The following is a 24,884-nucleotide window of genomic DNA, read 5'->3' on the forward strand; positions in this document are numbered from 1 at the left end:
CATCGCCCTCGAAATCGAGCGCTAGCGTTAGCAATGTTGACGTGCAGCGGCAGCCGGAGCCGGAGGCTAACGATAGCTCACCTGCCTCACCACCATCATTGCCACCATCATTATTTTTTTACTTGCTTGTAAGCGCTTTGTGCACCAGGAAAAGCGCTTTATAAATGTAATTTATTATTATTATTGCCATCTTGCTCCACAAGTGAAGCTGTATCCGTGACCGTGGCTGTGCAACCTTCTTGTCCAGCCAGCCAGGAGGAGAGGCTGGATTTGGCTATGCCCGGCAGAGGTCCAACAGTTCCCCCAAGGGCCCCAACCGATAGGGGACTCTATTGTGCTATTCAGATCAGATTCAGATTCAACTTTATTGTCATTACGTAGTACATGTACTAGTGACGAAATGTAAGTTTAGTCATCTGACCAGAAGTGCAAAAAAGCAGTGCAGGAGTCTACATAATGAGAATAATTATAAATAGGCTATAAACATATATATACAGTGTAAATGGCATTGACAGTACAATATATAAACAGGTGGGTGGTGGGTATGGGCTTGAGTCTATCAGCGGGCAGAGGTCAGCAGGGTAACAGCCCTGGGGAAGAAGCTGACCCTGAACCTGCTGGTCTTGGACCGGAGGCTCCTGAGGCGCCTCCCCGAGGGTAGTAGGACAAACAGATAGTTTGCAGGATGAGAGGTGTCTTTGAAGATGTTGTGCGCCCTCTGCAAACACTGTATCCCCTGGATGTCCTCAATGGCAGGGAGAGGGACACCGATTATGCGTTGGGCGATTTTCGTCACCCTCTGCAATGCCTTCCTGTTGAGCATTGTGCAGTTCCCATACCAGGCTGTGATACAGCTGGTCAGGATGCTCTCAATGGTGCAGCGATAAAAGTTAACCATAATCTGAGGAGAGAGGTGATCTTTCTTTAGTCTCCTCAGGAAGAAGAGACGCTGGTGAGCCTTCTTTACTATGCTGGTGGTATTGTTGGACCATGAGAGGTCATCGGATATGTGGACCCCCAGGAACTTGAAGCTAGAAGACCAACTTCTCGAAGCACTTCATGAGAATGGGTGTAAGTGCAACGGGACGGAAGTCATTCAGGCCTGGTGCAGCAGAGTGTTTGGGCACTGCCACAATGGCGGTGGGTTTAAAACACGTGGGGACAACAGTTTGGGCCAGGGACAGGTTGAAAATGTCCGTCATGACCTCAGTCAGTTGCCCAGCACAGGCCCTGAGAATGCGGCCTGGGATGCCATCGGGTCCAGCAGCCTTGCGTGCATTAATCCTGCTCAGTGGAGTGAAGACGTCAGAAGGTGAGAGTGTGAGGGGCTGATGGTCTGCAGGGGGAACAGCCTTAGTCTCCTGGTTGTCCCTGTCGAAGCGAGCATAGAAATCATTCAGCTCGTTGAGGAAGGAGACGTCGTTTGACGGGAGAGAGGGGGTGGTGGGTTTGTAGTCAGTGATGGCCTGAATGCCCTGCCACATTCTTCGGGGGTCGGAGTTATTGAAGTGCTCCTCAATCCTCAGTTTGTAGCAGTGCTTGGCCTTCCTAATGCCCTTCTTTAGGTGAGCCCTGGATAAACTGTAAGCCCGTTCGTCACCTGATCTGAAGGCGATGTTTCGTGCTTTCAGTAGTTGGCGAACTTCTTTATTCATCCACGGCTTCTGGTTTGGGTACGTTGTTATCTGCTTCAGAGTGGTGACACTGTTGATGGTAGTGCTGATGTAGTCCAGTACGGAGGAGGCGTAGTGGTCAATGTCTGTATGGGAATCCAAGGTGGCCTGGGTGGCAAACACACTCCAGGCTGTGTGTTGAAACTTGTCCTGTAGCATAGAGTCTGCCTCCTCAGGCCATACCTTGACAGTCCTCACTGTGGGTTTCACACGTTTGATGAGTGGTGTGTATGTGGGGTAAAGGAACAGTGAGACGTGGTCAGACTGACCCAGGTGGGGGAGGGGGATGGTATTGTATGCATTGGCCATGTTGGTGTAAACATGATCCAATGTTTTGTTGCCTCTCGTGGGGCAGGAGACATGTTGTCGGAATTTGGGGAGTACAGTCTTCAAACTGGAGTGATTGAAATCACCCGCAACAATGAAAGCTGCCTCAGGGTGTGCAGTTTGTTGTTGGCTAATGGCTGTGTGCAGTTCTTTCATTGCAATTTTAGCATTAGCATCTTGGGCTAAATATACGGCTATTACTAGGATTGCTGTGATCTCTCTGGGTTGATAGAAGGGTCTGCATTTAATAAAAAGATATTCCAGATGAGCTGAGCAGTGACTTCTGACAATAGGAGTCTTTACACCATGCTTTGTTTACATACATGCACAGCCCCCCTCACCTGGTCTTACCGGAGTCGTCAGCTGATCTGTCTGCTCTGAAGAGGTTACGCCCAGTTAGCAGAGTTTAGCCATGTTTCCATGAAGATCATGATGTTGCAGTCCATCATCCGTTTGTGGTTGACGATGCGTAGTCGTATCTCATCCATTTTGTTCATTATAGACCGCAGATTGGCGAGGAAAATGCTGGGTAGGGCGAGCCGATGCGGTGTTAGCTTCAGCCTAGTTATTAGCCCTCCTCCCCCGCCTATGTTTACGGTCTCTACGCCGCCTGTGGGCACTTCCGCTCGGCAGAGTAGACTGAGCAGGCTCCGGTGATCTGGCGATCTCCGGAATGATACGGAGATCATCTGTTAAAGAGTTGGAATGGCATAGTCCAATGTCCAGGAGTTGTTGTCGGCTGTATGAAGTTAGTGAAAGGCTGTTCCGAGTGAACAAACTTAATAGAAGTAGACAAATAAATACTAGTTTGCTAATTCTAGAGAGACGCTGAGCCTCGCGTTGTGCACGCGCTGCCATGAGACCCCCGACGCCAATATCTAAAGCTATATTATAGCAACCGGTCCATGTAGGCCTTCCGGCCAATTCCCCAGAGACAAACATCAAGGAAACAGGTGTAATCCTCTTCTTAGTTCACTGTTCACTGTCAGGCCAGAGCAGGCTGTTGTTGATAGCCTACATGTGGCACTTCTGAGTGGTTGTGTATGTCCGTGCGTGTTTGAGGGCATCAGTGTGCACTTATGCTTGGGGCGATGGGGGCCCCAAATCAATATTTGCACCGGGGCCAATCACAACCTTGTTACGGCACTGATGCTAAATATCTCACTGTTATTATTTTATAGAGATTGTGGTTTGAATGTTGGATGCTTTTGTTGTTTTGGTGTGTGGCTTTTGTTGTTTTTGTCCCTCACGATTAGCAGGCACTGTATATTTGCTTTTTTAACACTTTACATGAATTTACATTTTAAACTGTTTTCAACACTTGTTACATAAAGCTGCGTTATATTTTTGGAATTCATGCCTCTGTCATAATTGAACCTATTAAGGGAATCTTTAAAATAGGTCCACGACATACACTTACATTTAGGGTCCACGGGTTCCTCCTGCCCCTTAGCAGGAGGTGGCTGATGACTAACTGATGACCTTGATTTAAAGGAAATGCTTTTCTACTGCCTGGAATTGTAAAAGTAACAGTGTGTGTGTGTGTGTGTGTGTGTGTGTGTGTGTGTGTGTGTGTGTGTGTGTGTGTGTGTGTGTGTGTGTGTGTGTGTGTGTGTGTGTGTGTGTGTGTGTGTGTGTGTGTGTGTGTTGCCACTATCATGACTTGTTAGTCCTGTTTGTGTCCTTTGTTCTTGTGATCTTTTTAAAAACACACTTTTCCTTTAACTTAAAAGACACACCTCAATACAACACATAAGGACACTTAAAAATGAGAGTATAGCACATGCTGCTAATTTCCTTGTTGACTTCAACACTTTGGATGGTACAATCTGACACTGATAAGTGGTGTCCGATCAGAAAAGAGTTGTTCTCGGGTCATAGACAAACATATATGTTTTAATTGTAATTGTAAGAATTGTAAGAATTGTAAGAAACAAGTCATTACACCAACCCCAACAGGCAAAGTGAATATATCAGAGCCGGAGAAATGCAGGCACTCCCAAAATGTATGCAAACAACAACAAAGATACCTGATAACTGAATATCTTATAAAAACACATTTAAAATGTCTGAGCTTGCCTGAGGCAGATAAAATCATTGGCGCAATTTAAAATGGGGGAATAATGTTGGTTTTATTGACAATAGTCAGTGATGTGTTAAAGAGCTGGAGGACTCAGCTGGACGGCAGCCGTCCATATGAGATTACAAACTGAAGTCATTTCAGAAAGATGTTTCACTTTGCAGTTGATTATTTTGAAGTCATGAAAATATACTATTGATCATATTACCTTAAAACAGATTCACTGCTTCAAAATCTAATGAAATATAACAAGATATACAAAATATAATCTTGTGGACTGAAAGAATATATTTGGTAATGACAAGGTTTTAAAACAACACAACTGTAATGTTAAAAGTCTTAAAGGTGGGGTAGGTAAGTTTGAGAAACCGGCTCGAGATATACTTTTTGTTATATTCCATGGCATGCTCTTAACATCCCGATAGCAATGTATATCTGAAGTGCTTTGTCATCTGTGGAAGCCGTGGTACTGTTAAAAGCACGACCAATCGTTTTAGCTGGCCCGGCTAAAGTAACTGGATGGCCTACCTGCCTGTCAGCCTTCCATCTGGGCACAAACTTATCTCGTGCCCTCATTGGTCATGTGTGCGTTCCTGTGTGTTGGAGGAGGGGCTCTGTGAGGAAGTGGCAGATCTTTTCCGGCTGTGTATTTTCAAATTCTAGCGCACTCCAGCTGGTTTCTCCAAAGTTACCTAACCCACCTTTAAAGGTCACCTATTATGCAAAATCCACCTTTTCATGTATTTTATACCTAAATATGTGTCCCCTCTGTGTTAAGAGATTTAGACTATTTTTGTCCTGATCCATCTATGTAAACAACTTTTTTTTGGCCACTTTGTGATGTCATAATTTAGTTTGGCCAATAACCAACCAACGTAACATCCCCCCACCTTATCACCTTTTTTTAAACCTATCACGTCTCAGAGGGGCGTGGCCAGCAGCAGCTCATTAGCATTTAAAGCTACAGACACAGAATCAGCACGTTTGGAACAGGGCTGAAACGAGGGGATTTACAGAGAGGCTGCAATGATCTGTTTGGTATTTCAAACATGTTCTGTACAGACCTGTATCTGAGACCTGTAATATACTGTTGACAAAGACTATAATAGGAGACCTTAAAAACTAAATGTCCAGAGGGTCATGCTTTAGGTGTAATGCTACAGCAATACCTTGTTTCACACCAATACAGAGGGAAACGCATCATCAGCATAACCACTGTCTTCAACCAGGGTGCAACTGGGCTCTGTCCCCCACAAACACAGAGAGAGAAAGACATCCAGCACCAGACACTTTGACTACGCTACTATGGACAATCATTTGTGTAAGGGAAACTTCTGCAGCAATGGAGAGTCAGGACTCAGAGAGACACGAGGAGAGTTGGAGCTTTGATGTAAAATACAGATCTTTAATACAAGCATCGGCCGGAGATTCACATCACAAGTCACACAGTCAAAGGTTCTGACTGCATGGGTGGGTTGCCATGTCAAATCTGCCACGCCTCTCTCTCGATAGCTCTTTTAACTAGTTCAGAGAGAGTAAACAACATATTTGGGGAGATAGACTAAACAGATGGGCACCCTGAATCACTTTCGTCTGACACTTAATGGCCTCGAAGCCAGTGTTCCCACAGCTGTAAACCATTTTGTGACCGAGAGTTGAACTGGTTTATCAAGATAGCTGGAGCCTCCCATTCCTTAAGAGAGATAACAGAGCCAGGGTTTGGTCGTAAACGTCAACACACAGAATAGGTTAAATATCTAAAGTAAAGACAGAATTATTCCCTAACAATTTGCACTAGTGTACATATTTTTACTTTAATACATTCATCTTCATCCGTTTATAAGTGACTGTTATTTTTGTATATTGACTTTATATATATTTTTTTTATTGATGCCTCTTAATGTGGGAATTTGTCTATATGTGTCTATGTTTGGTTGTATAGGAATAACTCGGGATCGTGAGAAACAGCATTTCGATTTCAAGTTTGTATCACACACACACTGATGATTGACAATTAAGTTGAATTTGACTTCCGCTAGCTTAAGTGGGCACATCACACCTCGACTGTAATGAATCTTTAGGCGCATTCACACTGCAGTACTTTTCCCACAAAGGTTCATGAGAACTTAGTTCATGCGAACTCTTTAGTTCGCATGAACTAAGTACAGATCGCGTTCACACCGGAAAAAGTCCCTGGGGGTGGATTAGGCAAATGAAGCCGCTGACGTCACTTCTTTTTCTTCTGCTTTGGGTTTACTGGCAGGCCGCAAACCACTTCACGGCGTATACTGCCACCCAAAGTCCCCGGCCGGAAGTCCCCGGAGTTGGGGACTGGCTTCAGTAGAAGCTGCTGGGAGTCCCAGCAGCTTCTACTGAAGCCTTCCGAGTAAATCGCCAGAACGCCGACACCTCCTTATCTCCACCGCTCCCATGTTTTATTTTGTGTTGCCATAAGTTAGTCTCTCTGCGTTTCTGCGATGGGCTAATGCTAATGCTAATAATGCTAATGCCAGGATAATAAAATGGCGGTATCACAAAACTTTTTGGGAGTTTTACGGGGCGTGGTTTGCAATCCGCCCAGCCAATCAGAAATATAGCTCTTTTCTCAAAAAGAGCCGCTCGAAAGTCCCTGCTCTCTAGCAGGGACTTTCGAGGGGGTAAAAAGGTTCGCATTAACTAATTTTAGTACCGGCTCTTTTTGGTGTGAACGTGATCATGAACTAAGTTCGCATGAACCTTTGTGGGAAAAGTACCGCAGTGTGAATGCGCCTTTTGTTCCTAAAACTCAGTGGTGGAAAAAGTATTCAGATGCTTTACTTCAGTAAAAGTACCAAGACATTATTGTCAAAATACTTAATTACTACTACTACTAAAGTCCCGCATTTTACCTAGGTAAAAGTACAAAAGTATTCTCCACCAAATATATTTAAAGTATATCAGTAAAAGTAATCGTGTATATAAATATATGTGACATTCCGAGAAAATAAAGTATCAAGTAGCATTTTACTGTTGTAAACAACGTTCTGATTGACCTTATTTTTGGAAAATCTTAATTTTTTCATAGTTTGTGCTGATGATTCAACTCAAAAATAATCTATCACCTGACATTGTCTACACAGAGAATGAACTTCACCACACAGAATATTACAATGGGTGCGTCTCTCAGGGGCAAAATCAGAATTTATTTTAAAGTGCTTTTAATAATTTACAAGGCTTTACATGACCTTGCCCTAACATATTTAAGTGACTGTCTCTCATTTTATCAACCAGCAACGACACTTACGTAGATCCTCCAATGTTTCACTTTTAAAAGTACCTATAGAGTGCATTACAAGAACATTTTATCTTAGAACGGCAACCTCAATTGGAATTTTAAAAAGTAAATGAAAGACCTATCTTTTTAATTTGGCTCATAATTTGGGGGAATTGTAATTTGTTAGTAGTATCACTGTTCGTGTTTTATTGTTTTATGGTTCAGTGATATAACTGTTTGTTTATACCTTGTTTTTAATTATGTTCCTCATTTGTCATACTCTGTAAAGCACTTTGGCCTGCGTCAAGCATGAAAGGTGCTATATAAATAAAGTTGATTATTATTATTATATCACAGATTGTTAACACATACACGGACATGGATTCTTCTCCTTTCTGCTATGCTTTTTCCAAGAAACCTTATTTTCAAGTTGATACCTTTTTATACAACTTCTAATGATTTTGTTCTGATGAAACCTTTTATTCATGCTATACTATTTAAGGGTCCTCAAGCAAACAATGTTGGCTTGTATTCATTTGAACTTACTGCGCCCTAAAGTCAGGGGTGGATTAGACTTTGTGTTTCTCTGGTCATCAGTTACATTTAACCGAGACCAGCTTTTCTATTTGATGGAACCACGAGCATTAGCTTCAGCTTTACAAAAAAAGTGCTAGCAAACCAGTAACTTCATTACAATGCAAGAATCTCCTTGACCAAGCGTACAATAACTTACCAACAATAACAAGCTACCCTGCAGTCTACAAAGTCATTCAAACTAGCTGCACCTTCAACAGCTTTGAGAACACTTTCATGATCAATCATTATAAAACATATCATATATATTATTCTGAAATGGACCAATCTGCACAATGACTACTTTTACTGTCGCTACTTTCACTATATGTTGATGAGAATACTTTTGTAACATTTTAAATGCAGGACTTTTACTTGTAACAGAGTATTCCTACTCTCTGGTACATCTACTTTGACTTTAGTACAAAATCTGAGTTGAAACCCAGCTAGCGGGGAACGTTCTCACAACGTTGGCTAACGTTACCTATTGGTTCTAATAAGGTTTTAAAGAAACGTTTTAATCTGATGTTCAAAGAACCTTTTTAGGATGTTTATTTTTCAAATAATGTTTTAACTGCAACATTCAGAGGATGTTTTCAGGATGTTATTGAGGCCTGAGATGACAGAAAGTTTTTTTATGAAACGTTCCTTTAATGTGATGTGTTAACAAAGGTGGAACGTTTTGCCTGCAACATTCTAAGGATGTGTTTTGGACGTTGTTGGGTAACACATTAAAGGTGTTCTTTATAAAACGTTACCTCAATGTTACATGATAACAAATGAAGAACATTCTCCATGAAACATTCTGAAAATGTTTTCAGGATGTTATTCTTTTTTTATAAAATGTTCCTGTTATGGCAAATATTAACACGGTCATGGTCAATGTCAGATTCATTTCTAGAGCGCTTTTAAAAACAAACTTGTTGCATTTGTTTGAAAAGGATGTTTTAAAAAAAATCTGATGTCACCATATTTTCCTTTTGAAAAAAACAAACATGCACGTAATTCATGATGAGCTGTAAGCAGATATTGCATGTTTGCGGTGGCATGTGTGAGTTCCCAGCTAGAACTGTTTGTTACCATTCGTTGTTCTAGGAATGTTTTCAGCAGAACGTTTTATTTTGGTTCCCAGAACGTTCTTCTGAAAGGTAGGATAACGTTCTTTAAAAACATTCTTAACATTATTGGTGATAACTTTCTTAAGATGTATGAGCGCATTGAGACAATGAATAGGACATATAAAAACAAATGTGCATGCCAATATTCACTCACATGCACTTATAATCACACTAAGGTATGTAGGCCCACAGTATTCAGAATAATCATTTGTGTAAAATATCAGAAAATAATCACACTTTTCTCTGACTATAAAGGTTGTGTGTCGTAGGTAGGTTCTAACTGTTAGATGTCTATCTGGCCGTGTGTGGTTTGTGAGGGCTGCGTATAAACAGTGTCCGCTGTTTATGCATATTGGATAAAAGTCGTTATTGCACCCTTTAGATTTGAGACTGACAGACAGAGGAACGGACCGACTCACTGCCCGTCCCTGAAACCCCTGCATGTGTTTGTTTCTACTGTGTGTCTCTCTCTGCCTGCTGGTCTGCTCGACACGGCTGGGAGCCATCTCCAATCAACCACACATGCAACCTGCTCATCAGCCACACTCTGAAAGCCTGCAGCCTGCACTCATTCCCTGCCGGATTGTTGCTCTGAACGGTTTGTTGCGGCCGCTCTAGCTTTTTACCAGCATATTCTTTGGCAACTTTGCCTGCTTTACCTCACACTCATGTGTGTGTCTCTCCCAGGAGGAATCCAAGGCCTTCCACACTCCCAAGACCAGCCAGGCCTCTCCACCCACCCTGGAACAACTGTTTCCCACTGCCGCCTCAACCAACCTCCACTCCCAGCTCCCCTTTTCTAATAAACACATGTTACTTTCACAGCTGATTCCGAGTCATCCTTGTACATGTGTTAATAGAACATTCCAATAGTTAAGTAAACCATCAAAATCATCCTAATGACCACGTGGTCAGTCCACTTACCCAGGAATTTTGATTTGAACAATTACAGGAATATCATGTTTTTATGTTCTAATAATGTAAACATATTTTAGTAAATTGTTACCACAGAACATTTGCATAATGTTTTAAACATAAAGCATGTTATCCTTCTCTAAAATAATAACATTCTGGCAACATGAACAATCTAACTTGCAGCTGGACACGTTTTAAGAACAGTAGGGCTTAATGTTCTAACAATGTTATCAAAGACATTTGAAGAATGTTTTTAGAGAACGTTATCCTACCTTCCAGAAGAACGTTCTGGGAACCAAAAGAAAACTTCCCGCTGAAAGGATTCCTAGAACAATGAAGGTAACATGTCTAGCTGGGGAGAGACATGACAGAAAAGTAGTGGAGCAGGAGATGCAGGAATCTACAAAGCAACAAACGTCTCATTTGGATGCAAATGGAGGATGTTGAGGTTGATAATAAACATTGATTGATAGTCAGCGGGTTAAAACAAGACAGAGGGTGAAGAGAGGTGCTGCAGCACGGGCAGTATGAGAACAAGAAAGAGCTTTTTGAACAGTAAAGCATGGAGACAGTAGAGACACTAGATACTGATATACACCTGAACCTCAGCAGAATATGTCCTCTTGCTTATTCTAAAGGTAAATATACTTGTGTCCTTCATGTGTAGGAGCAGAGTGGATATAAAAACACGATGCAAGGAACGGCTTTAATGATCCTTCCGGGACACAGTACCTCCAAGTGTTTGCAGGGTGAAGCAGGAACACGGGGGTTAAGGAGGACTGCTCCGACCCCTCCTCCCAATTGGATCCCATCTTTCTCCTTCAATGAGTCTTGTGTCCATCTCTTTGCCCACAACCCTCTAAATCTCTGCAGTGTCATGGCTGCTTGGATACGGCCAGCTGGAGAGGCCCGGAGTCTGGCAGAGAATCAGACCGGGGAAGGCTGGGTTAAAAAGAAACTCTTTCCCACCACACCGCATGACGATCTGCGAGCAATGATCTCAACCCCACTTGTTGTGTTAATATATGTGTGCGTTTGAGCTTGCATGTCTGTAAATGCATGTGTGTGTGGGAGCGTGGCTTCCTCTGTATGAACGTGCGTGTATGTGTGTGTGTTTAATTTGCTGCAGGACGTTGTATATCATGACGGTGTTCAGGCAGCTCCAGCAGCACTCCACTGCCACCAGTTGTTGCTGAGCTGCTACTGCAGAGAGGAGACATTACACTCTGTCCTCAGCTCCACAGGGACTCAGGGACTCAGGTTCACATCTGATGTTCACTTTATTTCACTCTGGGGTTAAATCCCACTGGGTCGATGGAAGCTTTCTGATTGAAGCAAGCTATCAGTTTGTGTCCAGAAAAAGGGAATACTTTAATAGACACAGCAAAAGTGACAAGATAGAAGGCAAAACAAAAATAAGAAGAAGAGTGAGCTAACATATCAAATAGAGATGTTAGTAAAAAATAAGAAAACAATGTTAAGAAAGTATTTAAAGGGGCCCTATTATGCTTTTTGGGTGTTTGCCCTGTCTAATATAGGTTTTAGTGCATGTAAATGGTCTGCAAAGGCTAACATCCCAGCTAACCAATCAGAGCAGGCTGGACTCTGGTTTCAGACAGAGGTTAAAAAGAGATGATGCTGCACAGGCTGTGGGGTAAGCTTGAGAAACCAGCTCGAATGCGCTAGAATTTGAAAATACACGACCGGAAAAAATCTGCCCCTTCCTTCAGACTTCCTCACAGAGCCCCTCCTCCAACACACACGAACGCGCACATGACCAATGAGGGCACGAGATTAGTTTGTGCACAGATGGAAGGCTGACAGGCAGGTAGGCCATCCAGTTACTTTAGCCGGGCCGGCTCAGATGATTGGTCGTGCTTTTTACAGTACTACGGCTTCTACAGATGATGTTTTTTAATGGATGTTTTGTCAAAGCACTTCAGATATTCGTTGCTATCGGATGTTAAGAGCATTCCATGGAATATAACAAGTGTATCTCGAGCCGGTTTCTCAAATCTACCTACCCCACCTTTAAAAGATGGAAACATGTCACAGTATTCACAAAATACAAATATCAATCAGAAAATCTGCATAATATGTCCCCTTAAATGAATGTCTTGCATTTTACAATGATTATTGCATGATTGCTTAGAGAAGTAGCAGCCATAATAACTAAAGTAGAATACAATAGAGTATATTGGACGAAGCAGGGTTATTGTACATTAAATTATTATTGGATGTATCTTTTAATGCCGACGCTGTTTTCAGTATGGAAGGACCTTCATTTGTTTAGACAAATAAACATACAAACATACATTTAATGAAGGAAGAACGGCTTGAATTTACACTTAACAAAGGTCCTCGCTCTACTCAAACGGGATGTTGAGATGTATAGCTGCTGCCTTAATAACCAACTAGTGTAGCAAAATGCATCTACTTTCAGTTTTAGGACTTGCAATTGAGTGTTAGAACATAAAGATTTATTTGGAAGAAGAACATCTATGACTTTGTCTCACGTGTTCACCAGTTCACATGTTGGTCCAACTGCAGTGATGGCTCAGGGTTTGTTTTTGCCTGAAAATACTCCACAGCCACTGGAGCATGACCAGAACATCAAGCTTCTGGACTCAGTTCTGTCTATTACACAGTCTGAGTGTTGTTTCAAAGAGGAGAGTAAAACAGCTTATTTAAAAAACCAAACAGAATGAACCAAAGTCAAACCGAGGTTGAGATGAAGTGATCAAGCTGGTGACATCTTATGTGTATAACTGTAAAACCATAAATGTACAGTAAATAAAAGGTTACATTTTGAACATTCAAAGTCTGTGTGTTTTGAAGTTCTCGGCAGGCCTTCCTCATCCTGTCCTCTCAGGCTAGCAGAGAAATTAAGTCATGAAAATGTAGCAGATTCTCTCTGATCTTCCATCAGAATGTCTCTCTTGATGTTAGCTAGGACTGGTCGCCTCTTTCGTAGTTCCTCAGTGAGCAGACCTCCTGTGAACTACACTGGAGACTGGGGTTGGGAACCGAAACTCGGTTCCAGATGAGAACCGATAAGAAAATGCCGGGTACCGGGCACCCATACAAAATACACAATTTTGGTTCTGCTTAACGGTTCCTAAATACGGTAGACCCTGTATTCCAGCGGGTCACCGCGGCGCAGACGGACCCGGTGGAATACAGGGTCTACCGCATTTAGGAACCGTTAAGCAGAACCGAAATTGTGTATTTTGTATGGGTACCCGGTGGAATACAGGGTAAGGGCGGACTGGCCATCTGTGTGTTCTGGAGAATCACAGAACGGCCGGTCGTCAGCGGGCCGTTGGTGGCCGGCTCGTTTCGCTGATGGCCGGCACCGCCCTTCATTTTTTAAAACGGCATCATGTAAATTGTGCTGACAGGCGACAGAGGTCCACAGTTGCCCCGCAGCAAGGCTCCCCCGCCCTCCCGTAGACAGTTCACGAGCTCAGTCACTTCATAACACCAAAGATGGGTCGCGGTAAACGCTCTGAAGTGATGCTCCACTACACTAAGAAAGAAAAAGACAAGGCACAGTGTAATGCCTGTTAATAGCTTGCCACAGGCATAGCTCATTTAAAATAAAGCACAGCTCTTGTGCAATACATTTGTATTGCATGTATATTTTTTATTTGTAAAAATGTTAGTTAAAGCTTAAAAGAATAAAGATATTTTTGTTATCTAAACGTTTGACCTCTTTCTTTTACAATTTTGGAATCGAAACGGGGAATCGATAAGCGGAATCGGAATCGATACATTTCAAACGATACCCATCCCTACTGGAGACTCCTTACTAATTTGAATGTCTGGACCCAAACACTGATCATACAAGAAGAAAACAGAGATGTCCACTGTCAAAAGGATTGATAGAATATTGAACAGTCAGAAGAGACTAATCCACTGTCGCAAACAAAACCAAAGTGAACATTGCAGCACGTTGTAGTGGGCAACTTTTGAGGTGGAATTCAAACCCTGAAAATATTATGTTTTGTGATTTCCTAGCAGCTTAATATATACATTTAAAAAAAGGAAAAACATGGATTATGTACTCTTTACATATTGGCATGCATATTAATTATGTGTAAATCTGTTTATATGTTAACAAAAATAACTGCTCTTTATTTGCTGTCATTTCCCTTATTTTATTTTCATGACTTTTAAAGGAAATCTAATCTCTCCTCCATGATGCCACATGTATTGCCATGGGTGAAGATGACCTATTATTATAAATATCCTAAAGTGTAATACATCATTTTTCTAGTGTACTAAGAAGCCATGTAGTATGAAACATAGTGCAGTGTCTGGGCTCTACATTTTAAAGTGGACCTATCATGCTATATTTGAAACATATATTGTAGGGCCATACCTATAAAACATGTCTGTGAAGTTTTTTATTTCAAAATACCAAACAGATAATGCATTTTAGCCATGCCTCATTTCGTTCCATTTGCTCTTTTCCAGCCCTGTTTTTGCAAGGGCTGATTCTGCTTTTGTGGCAGACTACAGCGCCACTTACAGGCCTGGCATATGTACTACAGTGTCTCCAGCGCTTTCGAGCGGTCTCTCATTCCCCTGATAGGTGGAGAGTTGCCTATATAGGCGGAGCACCCGTTTCTGACGTCAGATACATTCAAATAATAAACAGCTCCGTTGCAGCCCCGTTTTTAGAGATTTGGTATGGAGGAAAAGAGAGAAGGTTGTGTTTTCTGACACTTGGTGAGTTCCCTGACACACCAGGGACACATTCATGTATAAAATACATACAAAAGTGCATGTTGCATGATAGGTTCCCTTTAAGTAGGTAATAACCGCAGCCTGTGCTGCATTGTGATAAATGTGACATGTGCTGCAGTTTGACTCTGACTTATGTTCACAGCGTCGCAGAGACTTCTGGAGGAAACGCTGTGTTTGGGTCTGGCCAAATGATAAACCTGAGGTGGAAGTCTCAAACCTGGCTGGACTGGGACTTGGTAGCAGAGGTGGGAGAAGTACTCAGAAAGGGTATGAATACTCTGTTACAAGTAAAAGTCCTGCATTCAAAATGTTACTCAAGTAAAAGTACAAAAGTATTAGCATCAAAATATAGTTAAAGTACCAAAAGTAAAAGTAGTCATTGTGCAGATTGGTCCATTTCAGAATAATATCTATGATATGTTTTATAATGATTGATCATGAAAGTGTTCTCAAAGCTGGTGAAGGTGCAGCTAGTTTGAATGACTTTGTATTCTGCAGGGTAGCTGGTGGATTTACTCCAGGTGGAACTAAAGTCTGATTCAACACTTGGTTATATTTACCATCATTCATCCACATCTGTGAAGTTACTAAAGGTATTGAATACATGTAGTGGAGTAGAAGTACACCATTTACCTCTGAACTCTAGTGGAGTAGAAGTACAAAGTAGCAACATTTAAATACTCAAGGAAAGTACACGTCCCTCACAATACTTGAGTAAAAGTATTACTTTATACAGCTGCAGGTAAGTCTGGAAACCTTTTCCTAGTAACTCGGGGCAAACTAAAACCTGATCAATGAAATGATAGGCTGCTTATCTGATCCTGGTTGACCTGTAAACCGTGCTCTGCGAAACACTCCTCACTGCTCTGTTCCTCAGTGTGTTGCTCATTTAAGGTGCCAACTCATACCACAATATCACTGTGCTTGTTCTCCAAAAAAAAGCAATTTTTGGTGTTTTAAGATGCACATATTTTCAAAAGCTATTTTCTCAATTTTATTTTGAAATACAGCCCGAGAGGAACATTACACATATCCACAGTATTTACTGTATATCTGTATAGTTCAATGTTAATTGACAATAAATATTGTTGTCTATGAATTGTACTTTTTTTTTTTTGATTGGCAGTCAGTTGTTGATTACATGCAGACGTTGATAAAGCTACAGCTACTTCAATATATATAACACTAATTCATAAAGCAAGTTAGACATTTTTATGAGGGGCCGTGTAGGCCAAAATTCAAACTCACCTCGCACACACACTACTGAAAACATTTGGCCTTGCACACACACTACTGAAATACTGTCACGTTCCCTACTGAACACCTCACACACACACTACTGAACACATCTGGCCTTGCACACACACTACTGAAATACTGTCACGTTCCCTACTGAACACCTCACACACACACTACTGAACACATCTGGCCTTGCACACACACTACTGACATACTCTCACGTTCACTACTGAACACCTCACACACACACACACACACACACACACACACACACACACACACACACACACACACACACACACACACACACACACACACACACACACACACACACACACACACACTACTGAAAACATCTGGCCTTGCACACACACTACTGAAATCCTCTCACATTCACTACTGAACACCTCACACACACACTACTGAAAATTAAGCCTCACACACACACTACTGAAATCCTCTCACATTCACTACTGAACACCTCACACACACACTACTGAAAACATCTGGCCTTGCACACACACTACTGAAATCCTCTCACATTCACTACTGAACACCTCACACACACACACACACACACACACACACACACACACACACACACACACACACACACACACACACACACACACACACACACACACACACACACACACACACACACATTAAGCCTCACACACACACTACTGAAATCCTCTCACATTCACTACTGAACACCTCACACACACAATACTGAAAATTAACCTCACACACACACTCCTGAAAAACATTTTACTGAAAGGTTCTCAGTAGGGAATGTGCATGTGTTTCACCTATGTGTGTGTGAGGGGATTCTTGCTGTAACGGAAGTCATTCTAATGTAACGGAAGTCAGTGGTCTCTTTGCTAGCCCCGTTAGCTTCATTAGCTCCAGGCTGCTACTCCGAAGTGTTTGTTGTGTTGATGCCTGGTGGAGTATTCTTCATTGAAATATCGCACTTATCGTATGGCTCTGCGGTTCAAACAGACCGTCCATGAATGCAGTTTATTCGGTAAGTGAAATTCAAGCACTTTATTTCTTACTTGTCTTTTTATTCAGCTAACAAGCGAGACGAAGCTACATCTGTGCTAACGATGCTATCCGTAGCATACAAGTTAAAACATAATGGAGAAGTGTAACACATTAAGAAGGATTATACTGTAAAACATAAGGCTTCTCGGTGAGGTTGGTAAAATAAGGTAATGCTTGTACATTAGTTAGTTTGCTAGTTAGGTAACTGTATGCATTATTGTTAATTTAAATAGCTATGCTCGACGATGCAGACAGCTAGCGTCACATTAGTGTTGAAGAGCAGAGTACTGTATGAGATTAACCTCACTATAAGATCTGTGTATCTGAAAAATATGAATCTCACATTTCCAGTTGGTTCCAGAAATAACGTTAACGTAGATATTGCAATATGGTTTGTTGAGCTGGAGTTGATTATTGAAGCTTACTGGTTAACGTTCATCATATTAAACGAACGAACCCAAACGTTGTTGTTTTTATTAATATTATTACCAATACTTACTTAGCATTTTATTATCATTACACTGGAGAAACCGACTTATTGTGGCAGCAGAACGTGAACATGTAACTTAATGCCTGCATTTGAGGACGAAAAATAGCTCAGTCAATGCTTTAGGGACAAGGAAATGATTTGTTTAAATATTAGATATGACGTTATGTGTGCTTCTGTGACAATGAAGCTTATTCATTGCATTACATTTGTTGAAGATGTTTGTCTTTTACCCTTACGTGTGTGTTACAAATGAATGTGAATATGGCATAGGACAAATATTTAAATTGACTGTCTCATGAAAAACGATTCTAAAATAAAAAGGACCACAACTATACAATAATACACAATCCAACTGATAAGATACAGTAAGGGCTTTGATATCCAGCACTTTCTTTAAGGATAACAAAAAGATTATCACATGACATTTGCATGTAAAAAAGTCTGTGACCAACACATTGTTACTTTACATATATATATATATATATATATATATATATATATATATATATTTTAGTTTAAAGTTTCCAGGTGATGCGGCAGACAGACCAGAGGATGCTGACCACGAGAGACAGACCTATTCCTAACATCAGTGAACTTCAGCATGGACTCAAAGGTACAAGGAGAATCGAGAAGCGTTCTGGTTTAAATAGATAAAGTAACAACTATAATCAGCTTTCAAACTTCAATGTATTTAAGGCAATTATTATTTTACATTGTGAGAATTTCTACATATTGTCTGTAAAAGACGTGGTAAAAGTGGTTCTTGCAGTGAGACAACTGAGCAGTTGAATATTATTTAATAAGATATTTTAATGTTGATTAACTGCAGACTGTTCATTCATAATCTGATTATCTTTGTAGTACAAAGTGATGAATTAAAAAAACACATTGAAATTTAAAAAATACATTATTTCTACAGCCGCTAAATAAACAAACGTTTCATAAATAACACACTTGCTCTGCAATAATGTCATATGTTTCTTGTCATTTCTGTTAGGAAAGGACATACCTGAAGGACACAACTGCCTCACCGTTTTCTCAGAGGGGCAAGAAGAAAATGAAAAGCTGATTTCAGATTAAAGACCAATACAGGACATTCACTAAGAAACTACACTTTTATTGTGAACACAAAGTCAAACAGGACCATCATTTGTTTGTGGCAGCTGAGCCCAGTATGGGCTCACAGATGCAGTTAGGTGGTTTCTTCATCAGGCCTGGTCCTCCACCCAGAGAAAGACCTCTCCACCTTCTCCAGCCAAACCCACAGACAGGACATCCGTCACGCTGAGGTTTCTCCCAAAGTCTCTGCACGCTGTCTCAATTGATCCACACTGTGAATATGAGGGGGAAATGTGTGTCATAAATGCTTTAGACAATAAGAAATATGAAGTTAACTGTAAGGAATGGCTCATTCTTTTTTAAATAGACAAAACTATTACTGTATTTCAATATCTCATGTCTGAAAGTTTAATTTAAAAGAAGAAGAGGCCCCAAAAATAAAGATTGGTATATCAATAAATGTAGTTGATTGTGTCTTTTTAATTGTTTAAAGTAGATAGAACTGGTACTTAAGAGTTTGAATACAGTCTGGTTGCGGAGGAGGCACACAGGTAAGAGCATATAGCTACCATCACATGTAACTAAGCTTGACTTGAATTTATTAAAAGTATAATTAAGTAACAGCAACAAATCAATAACAAATCGTGCAAAAATGTGAATCTTTGCTGGGTCCACTGTTGAATTTACCACATATTGTATGTTTTAGAAACCTAAGGCATTATAGATTTGTATGCAAGTAATATCCCAAAACTCAATAAATACCGTAGATTATTATTGAAAGTTATGCTGAATAGTTTCATGTTCACTTACCTTAAGCAACGTAAAACGTGCAGACCGGGGGGAATACAAATACTTGTATTTCTCTTTTTTGGTTTGCAAGGGTGTCACCTTCCGCGGAGCCCATTTTCTGTAGTATTATCCTAACAAAGAGAAAACAAGAGGGAACAACCCTTATTTAGGTTTTTTAAAAAGTGACAATATCAGCTTGCATTCATCCGACAAAAATACGACACAGGGTATTGTCTAATTGCTGGTTGTCTTGTGTTTTTATGGGATTTGGATAACGGATTTATTCTATAAAATATTTTGAATGGTTTTCACTTAATACTGTTATAAAGTCGGCTGCGGACAGCCGGGCTGTAGTAAATAGTGCAGCAGATCTACACAGCTAGTTAGAATTATTAACGTCAGCTATTTATGTACATTTTCAAGTTCTGCTTGAAAGCAAGTTCCTGCAAACTGTTCAAACAAACGCTTCAACTTGTACCATTTATAATCTGTATGTTTGAATATGGATCTTAAATCGGCGTGACGTTGAAGCAGCTGCAGTTCCTTTAAGCATACCGTTAGCATTTTGCTTCTGGCAACTAGATTTATGATTTGAAAATTATAAAAGTAGGGTAGACATGTGGATATTATCCGGCTGAACAAAACGTGACCCGTCTCTTAAATGCGTCTCAACCACAGACCTTATTTCCAGCTAGTTTCAAACCATATTGCAATATCTACGTTAACGTTATTTCTGGAACCAACTGGAAATGTGAGATTCATATTTTTCAGATACACAGATCTTATAGTGAGGTTAATCTCATACAGTACTCTGCTCTTCAACACTAATGTGACGCTAGCTGTCTGCATCGTCGAGCATAGCTATTTTAAATTAACAATAACAATGCATACAGTTACCTAACTAGCAAACTAACTAATGTACAAGCATGACCTTATTTTACCAACCTCACCGAGAAGCCTTATGTTTTACAGTATAATCCTTCTTAATGTTTACACTTCTCCATTATGTTTTAACTTGTATGCTACGGATAGCATCGTTAGCACAGATGTAGCTTCGTCTCGCTTGTTAGCTGAATAAAAAGACAAGTAAGAAATAAAGTGCTTGAATTTCACTTACCGAATAAACTGCATTCATGGACGGTCTGTTTGAACCGCAGAGCCATACGATAAGTGCGATATTTCAATGAAGAATACTCCACCAGGCATCAACACAACAAACACTTCGGAGTAGCAGCCTGGAGCTAATGAAGCTAACGGGGCTAGCAAAGAGACCACTGACTTCCGTTACATTAGAATGACATCCGTTACATTAGAATGACTTCCGTTACAGCAAGAATCCCCTCACACACACATAGGTGAAACACATGCACATTCCCTACTGAGAACCTTTCAGTAAAATGTTTTTCAGGAGTGTGTGTGTGAGGTTAATTTTCAGTATTGTGTGTGTGAGGTTTCAGTAGTGAATGTGAGAGGATTTCAGTAGTGTGTGTGTGAGGCTTAATTTTCAGTAGTGTGTGTGTGTGTGTGTGTGTGTGTGTGTGTGTGTGTGTGTGTGTGTGTGTGTGTGTGTGTGTGTGTGTGTGTGTGTGTGTGTGTGTGTGTGTGTGTGTGTGTGTGTGTGTGTGTGTGTGTGTGTGTGTGTGTGTGTGTGTGTGTGTGATGTGTTCAGTAGTGAATGTGAGAGGATTTCAGTAGTGTGTGTGCAAGGCCAGCTGTTTTCAGTAGTGTGTGTGTGCAACCCAGTCTCACGGCATTTCGTGTTCACCAACACGATTTTTAATCTATTGATTTGTGTTCACCAACACGATTTGCCCCTTTTTTTCGTGTTGCACAGCACGATTTTAAAAGCAATGTATTTCTACTGGTAACGTGTTTCGTGCCTGCAGGCTGCAGCACGTCTTTTTCTCCGGTCGAGTCGTGGAAGACCGGAAGCTGTGTGGTTCATAAAAACATGTTCTTACTCAATATCAAGCCACAGTTATTGCTTTTATTTTAAATCGTATAATTTCGGACTTTTGTTGTCGTCTGTGAGGAAAATAAATGGGGCTCAGAGCCTCAGGATACTGAAATCTGTATTTTTAAATCTTTTTTTCCTTCTAATTTGTTATTCTTTTCAAAATAACACACTGTTATTTACTCACCAATAACACACAATTATCCTTGCTTTTATTTATTGGTTTAATTCCATATCTCGGGCTTTTTTGGCGTCCGTCAGGAACTGAATTTCAAAATAAATATAACCGGAAACAGACGTAGGCATTTCGAGCGATTACCCAAGATCCTCAGCTATGGTTTTAAGCTCGCTGGTTGGATGTGTTAGCCGCAATGCATGCTGGGATTTGGTGTTTATATTATATGAAATCCGGAAAACATTTTAAAAGTATAAAATAATACTTAATTCCAAGTGCTCTTGCTTTTCTCTTTGAAAGTCATCACATAACGGCATTGTAATACACGGTTCGGCTTCATTACATATTACAGATCTGACGTAGTTCTTTATTTAGAGAGCCCTGATGAGAAGACCTTGGAAAAACTGGAAGAAATGGCGCCGAAACTGAATACTTGACGTGGATCATAAATATATCAACAATTAAACAACATCTTCAATTTCTCTTCACACAATACGTCTCCTTGCAGTATCGACACCAATTCGGCAGACTTTTACATTTGATCTAATTCATAGATAGGTTATATTTACACCATAACGGTGCACAGCTGATAGAAAAGGACTGTAGTTTTTAAAGATATTACTGATTTTCTTTGAATGTAAGAATGTAAATACTGAGTCTGAAATAGTATAGCAATATGCTGTAAAATGATGTGAAAGCATGCATAACAACTATACATCTTCAGATGTTGTACATACACACTAATAATACAAAGTTATTATGGCTGTGTGCCCTTGTGTGCCCCTCCTAGTGGTTAAGCACGTTATTGAATTATTGTTTTTATGTGTTATATTTGATACAAAAATATTAAGAGTAAATACTTTCTAGGGGGAAAGTATAAATATAGAAATATAGAATATAAAAATCAAGAAGATATTATAATGATATCTACAATAAAACAGTTTAGTGCAGGATGTACAAAGATATTAATAGGAGGAGGTGCAAAAAGAAAACGGATTAACCTTTATTAAACATTAAATATTAAATATTAAGCCTGACAAAGTAATTAACGTCTAATATATTGCTTTCCTGCAATGTTAACTATGTTGAAGCACTTATTTTAACTGATATTATACACATTAATTATACTCTTATGTATGTAGATAGAATAAGAAATGTGCAGAATATGGTGGAGGTACACACATATTGATAGATGTCTTGTAATGCACTGTTGAGGAACCTGTGACCCAAGTTTTTCATTCATTGCATAACTACACCATAGTTGTGTATGATATGTCAATAAACCTTTGAAATATTGAAAGGGATGTGCAAAATAGCCATAATATACAGTCTTTAATGAACTATTAGTAGAGAATAACGAGTAATGAATATACTTTATTACTTGTTTCCATTCATGTCAATTGCAGATACATGTTTAGTCTTCTCAAGCACCAACTATCAAATATCTCTCCTGATTGTTGGCACTTGACAATCACCTTACCTGAATTTTACTCAGGTGTAACTAAAGTCTGATTTAAGGGTTGTTTATATTTCACATAATTAATCAGAATCTGCAAAGTAACTCAAATAAATGCAGTGGAGTAAAAATACCAGGTTAACCTCTGAATTGTAGTGGAGTAGAATTACAAAGTAGCAATGAGCTGTCATGTGGGTATACGGCATTAATATAATGCTGCGCATTATGGACACAAGTGATTTTCACCCATTTATTAATTATATGTTTTACATTTGATAACACCAATGTGTTTAATAATGGCAACTTCTAATTGTGGGAAAAACGAAAACGTTCAGTAGAGACGTCCCATAGAACATTTTGCGAAACACAATAGCCAGCATGTGTAGTTCTGGAGGGGTGTTCGATTCCAGTTTTGGATAGTCTGGCGTGGTTTCGTTCCATTTCACACAGCTGTTTGACGCTCTGCGTAACCTTACGGGAACTGTAGTCCTAAACGATAGCTGGGGATTATGGGTAGTGTAGTGTCTTCGGCCATCCTAAAGTCAGAAATGTTGACAATCGCAATGATGCTCGAAATGTCCTTTATAGGCCTACGTCTGTTTCCGGTTATTTTTATTTTGAAATTCAGTTCCTGACGGACACCAAAAAAGCCCGAGATTATGGAATTAAACCAATAAATAAAAGCAAGGATAATTGTGTGTTATTGGTGAGTAAATAACAGTGTGTTATTTTGAAAAGAATAACAAATTAGAAGGAAATAGGATATTATAAATACAGATTTCAGTATCCTGAGGCTCTGAGCCCCATTTATTTTCCTCACAGACGGCAACAAAAGTCCGAAATTATACGATTTAAAATAAAAGCAATAATTGTGGCTTGATATTGAGTAAGAACATGTTTTTATGAACCACACAGCTTCCGGTCTTCCACGACCCGACCGGAGAAAAAGACGTGCTGCAGCCTGCAGGCACGAAACACATTACCAGTAGAAATACATTGCTTTTAAAATCGTGCTGTGCAACACGAAAAAAAGGGGCAAATCGTGATGGTGAACACGAATCAATAGATTAAAAATCGTGTTGGTGAACACGAAATGCTGTGAGACTGGGTTGGTGTGTGAGGTGTTCAGTAGTGAATGTGAGAGGATTTCAGTAGTGTGTGTGCAAGGCCAGATGTTTTCAGTAGTGTGTGTGTGTGAGGCTTACTTTTCAGTAGTGTGTGTGTGTGAGGTGTTCAGTAGTGAATGTGAGAGTATTTCAGTAGTGTGTGTGCAAGGCCAGATGTGTTCAGTAGTGTGTGTGTGAGGTGTTCAGTAGTGAACGTGAGAGTATTTCAGTAGTGTGTGTGCAAGGCCAGATGTTTTCAGTAGTGTGTGTGCGAGGTGAGTTTGAATGTTGGCCTACACGGCCCCTCATACATTTTGATGTTCCGGACCTTTGCATGGGGAGATTTCCTCTAACTGGACCTCGTTGAATTTTAGTTGAATACTAAAGGTTTAGAAGAAAGAATCATTCAATTAAATTGTTCATAGTTTATGGCTGAAAAGCATTCTAATGTAATATTAGAACTTGTGTTTTCGGGAGCTGTTGATAACACTATACTGGTCAAAGGCAAGAGGTCATTAATTTTGTTTCTAAGAGTAACAATTGTATCATTAAAAAAGCACATAAAATCATTACTACTGAGTGAATCGTAAGGCTTTACAGAGGGTGGTGAAAGCTGCACAGCCCATCACAAGGACGGAGCTGCCATCCATGGAGGACCTTTACTCCCAGCGGCTCAGGAAGAAATCCCTCAGGATAATAAAAGACCCCCCATCACCCCAGCCACAAACTGTTCAGTCTGCTGCCGTCTGGCAGGCATTACCGCAGCATCATGACTAAAACCACCAGATGCAGGGACAGTTTCATTACACAGGCCATAAGACTGTTAAACACCTGAACTAAAAACATCCATAACATTCACCTGTTTGCAACTTACA

General features: G+C 40.3%; 2 long non-coding RNA genes across 2 annotated transcripts; one reads left to right on the forward strand and one right to left on the reverse strand.

Annotated features, from left to right (window-relative positions):
* Positions 1-16,784: 16,784 nt before the first annotated feature.
* LOC139435448 (uncharacterized) lies at positions 16,785-18,671 on the forward strand. Its single transcript, XR_011644683.1, has 3 exons — positions 16,785-16,960; positions 17,992-18,083; positions 18,468-18,671. It is a non-coding gene; the product is annotated as an uncharacterized lncRNA (long non-coding RNA).
* Positions 18,672-18,705: 34 nt separating this feature from the next.
* On the reverse strand, positions 18,706-20,719 carry LOC139435449 (uncharacterized). Its single transcript, XR_011644684.1, has 3 exons — positions 20,436-20,719; positions 19,340-19,449; positions 18,706-18,801 (listed from the first exon to the last, which is right to left on the reverse strand). It is a non-coding gene; the product is annotated as an uncharacterized lncRNA (long non-coding RNA).
* Between the last annotated feature and the right edge of the window lie 4,165 nt (positions 20,720-24,884).

The sequence above is a fragment of the Pseudochaenichthys georgianus genome, chromosome 16 (assembly GCF_902827115.2).
Source record: "Pseudochaenichthys georgianus chromosome 16, fPseGeo1.2, whole genome shotgun sequence".
Taxonomy (NCBI): Eukaryota; Metazoa; Chordata; class Actinopteri; order Perciformes; family Channichthyidae; genus Pseudochaenichthys; species Pseudochaenichthys georgianus.